Source organism: Panthera uncia (assembly GCF_023721935.1).
Source record: "Panthera uncia isolate 11264 chromosome D3 unlocalized genomic scaffold, Puncia_PCG_1.0 HiC_scaffold_9, whole genome shotgun sequence".
Classification (NCBI taxonomy): Eukaryota; Metazoa; Chordata; class Mammalia; order Carnivora; family Felidae; genus Panthera; species Panthera uncia.
This window is the reverse complement of record NW_026057587.1, coordinates 3,113,392-3,117,444: the sequence shown is the minus strand read 5'-3', so window position 1 is coordinate 3,117,444 and position 4,053 is coordinate 3,113,392.

The window sequence follows — 4,053 nt, the reverse complement described above, 5'->3', positions numbered from 1 at the left end:
ACGGGGACACCTTTCCTGCCACCCACGTCCCCTGTTGGCCAATGTCATCAGAAACCAGGTGGCCAGGGATCCTGGGAAAAATAAACTCCAAAGGTCAGTCTTTACTGGTACAAGAGAGCAGGGGGTGAGGAGCTGAGACCTGATGGAACGCAGGGAGGCGACAGGGGTGGGCGGGGGGGGGGGCACGGGGAGAGGCTTGAAATCAGTTCTCTGCTTGAAAACAAGAGGCGTGGATGGAATGGAGGCAATTAAAGATAAATTACTTCTGAAAATTTCATTAGTGCCCAAATGTTTTGTTCTTAGATAATAATTAAATAAAAAGAAGAAAATGTGGTGTTATGGTCATACATTATTAAAATACAAACAATGCCCCCAGGAATCTGAATTTCTTTCTTTTCCTACTTAGCTGAGGGCCCCCCAGCTTTCGGGATGCAAATGTGTTTATCCAACACATTAGGCAAAGCGGTTCAAATTATTTATTAATGATGCTTATTTAATTTGATATCTTGGGTGGCTTCTGTGCATGTCTGATGTCATTTGGGAAACAGAACTTTGTTTACCATTTTTATTCCTATAAAACAGATTTGAGAGTGAATTATTCATGGAATTGTTTAATTCTGTGGGAGTGATGATTCCGAAGCTGTGTCATTTTCCCCTTCTTTATTAAGACTGCCAGAAGTCAATTAGCCAGCCCTAAATGAAATACAACAGATATCTCATTATCAGTCAGATTCATATTTATTTTTTTTCTAGATTCCTTTTCATTAATGGTAATAGCTTTTGTTAAGATAAATGATCTTATAGGTGCTTTGAAATCCATATGTGGCTTTTTTTTAAATCAATGAAAGATGACCATATAATTGTTTCATACCAAAAAAACAAAAAAACTTTCCTGGACTGTAAGCTGCTTGAGAGCAGGGAGCACATTGTAACCCTCTCTTTAGGAATACTGGTTAACATTTACATGGTATAAACTATGTGTAAGATGCTGTGGGGGTTACAAATATGACCTGATTAAATTCTCCCAATAGCATTGTGATTTAGGGGTGAAGAAAGAGGTCCAAGTTCACAGTGGGCTTGGGCCATTTTAATCCTGTTATTTTAACCATTGATGATCTCCCCCTGAATCTACCATAGTGACTAACAAACCGTAAGCACCTGGTAAAATTTCACTTTGTGAATGAATGAAAAAATACAGTAGTAGAGACCTGGTTCACAGTGACTCCTGAAAAAAGGTACAATGTCACCTGGCAATGACACAATCTATTTTGTTGTTAATGTCCATGGACAGTTTGGTGCTTTGTTAGTTAGGGCTCTTAGCTGCAAATAACAGCATCTCGAGCCAAACTTACTTAAGCAAAAAAGGGAGTTTGGTTCGTATCACCACGGAGGGGATGCAAAGTGTTGGCTTCAGGCATGGCTGGATTCAGGCGCTCACATGATGGCCGGATCTCCTTTCATCACAAAGCTGTGTGTTCTGCTGAGCTGTTTCTATTGTCAGGCAGCATGTCCCCAGGACCAGGGCTGAGGACCTCCATCCACCCTGTTCGGCTTGCCTGTGGGGGACGCGTCCAGTCCGCAAAGGCTATGGATGAAGATCCCTGATCCTGAAGAAGGGAGAACGGATCCAGAGCCGGCAAAACACATAAATGTTCACTCGTTGAACTTAGAGAAAGGTGTTTAAGACACTTGTCACTTCTGATTGTATCTTCTGCTCTCAATGCTTGAGTCACTCTTCCAGAAGATTGCAGCATTCTCCACGGTCTTTGTGTCAAGCTCCAGGTAGGAGGCCTGGCGTGTGGGGGAAGAATTGTCTTACTCCTCTTTGGTTGAATGTGCTCGACATGACTTGAAGCCATGTTCGGGGACAGAAGGAGCTGTAACCTCAGAGCACAGACCTTTTTTCTTCCCCACCTGCTTCCCAGGAGTGAGAGATTAATACCAGCCCGTTTCCCAGCCGGTTGATTAGAGTAGAGAGAAACACCATTACCACAGGCGTCCAGGTTGACAGAGAACCATAATATGTACAGGTGAACATTGCAAGACCCTGAGGATTATTTAATGGAGATTCCTTAGTCTTGGATGCTCTGGCTTTCCCCGGGACCGGTTTCTTTCTTCCCTAGCGCACCGTCTGTCTGGGTCTGGGAGAAGTTGTCTCCTTCTTCACATTATCTGGTTTCTTCCACAACCAGCCCGAAGAAGCTACTTTTTCCGTCGGATTCACCCCTGATGACCAAGAAATCCGAATCTGTTTTCTTTGCAGTGGGCTCTCCTTTGCTGTTCCGTCCATGTGGCGGGTGGAGAACACGTGTCCCCAGCTCCCTGAGACCGACATCCTGCCTCGTGATTCAGTTCCCAACTCAGGGAAGGCTCTCTGACCGGTCTGGCCTGCGACGGTCACCTCGCCACAGTCCAACCAACAGTGGCCACGAGCAAGCGTCCGGCTGCACCCACAGACCTGCCAGGAGCCCACGGCGGAGAGCAGTGGAAGCAGTCTTTGGACCTTTGTTGATTCTGATGCAGGGGAGGGGGCGGAGGGTAAAGAGGAAGGAGGAAGGAAGAAGGGGCTTCAGGGGACCCTTGCCCCCAGCTGGCAGAGGAGCAGGGGCAGCTCCTGGGCCCTGAGCCTCCTGAGACAGGGCAGTGAGTGAGGACGCGGCCCCACGTACCACGAGGCTCCCTGGGCCAGCCAGCAGGTGCTTGCTGCCTCTCCTAAACCACCATTTCCACAAAGCCGTTCTCCACGCGGATTGAGAGCTCCCAAGGTGGGAGGTCTCTCTCCTCTGAAGCAAAGATCACCTCAATTTGCCAGGGAACAAGGAATAAATAAATGCACTTGGAAACACAGATGCATAATAAATACAAGTAAAAGTGTCAATAGGACACAGCTTCCCTTCCGAGTTACCTCCTTATTTTAACGAAAGCTTCTTTATCAGTCCATTTACCAGCCGTGTGTCCGATCGATATGAAATCTTAATAATGTGACAAGATCTCACAGTGCCTCCTGACGACACTTGTAAATTTGGGGGGGGGGGGACGGTTGGTGAGGTTTACTTCTTGTTAGACTGCGAGTAAATATGGCTCTGGAAATCCTGCAGTGGGGCATCTAGAAGGAAAAGCTTTATTTCTGCCAATGCCCAAGAAATGGCTCCAAGTCTCAGGGATCCACAAAGAGATTCCACTGCGACGGGCCCCGGCGGTTCAGCAGCGGAGCGCGAGATTTGCAACAAAGCACTTACTTTTAAGGAGCAACCTCATACCTCGAAGGGTGGTGGACTCAGAAGAGCGCATCGCCTGGTGTTCGGTTAACTGCCGAACGTTAAACTCAGCCCACGTCCACAGCTACGATTCGCTGTGATTAAGACAAGGCCGATGCACACTGAGAACAGAACGCCGACGATCTCACAAGCGCTGCTTTTCGCTCCGAAGAAGTTCGCACATACTGTTCACACTTCCGTTCGGTGGGGAGCGGGGCGGCTTCACCCCCGGCATGGGGACGGTTGGCTGTTGACACAGGAGAGGAGAATCACGTCCTCACCCCACACCGTAGACAACAATGAAATCCAGATCGATTCGAGTTTAATTAAGAAAATGAAACCAGGAAAACTGACGTGGTTAACGATCGGTTTTGACTAGAACAATACCCACGTTTCTACACACCCCCCAGACCATAAATACCATTAAAGAGCTAATAAACCACCCAGCCGGTTGGGGGGCGGGGCGGTGCTTGCTAGCTAAGACAGAGCGTTCACATCTTACTAAGGGCTCTTACCGGCCACCCTGGAAGGCTCACGTGAACAAGCAAGTGACAACAAGGACTAAAAAACATGTGAAAACGCCGTGTGCTTCCTGGTGGCGACAGCAAGAAATAAAGGCAGAAATGATGAAACCATGAGATTCGACTTCTCAACTCTCAAACTGGCAGATAATCTTAAAAATAGTAACTCCCTGGGGCGCCTGGGGGGCTCAGTCACTTAAGTGGCCGACTTCAGCTCAGGTCATGATCTCGCCGTTTGTGAGTTCGAGCCCCGCATCGGGCTCTGTGCTGACAGC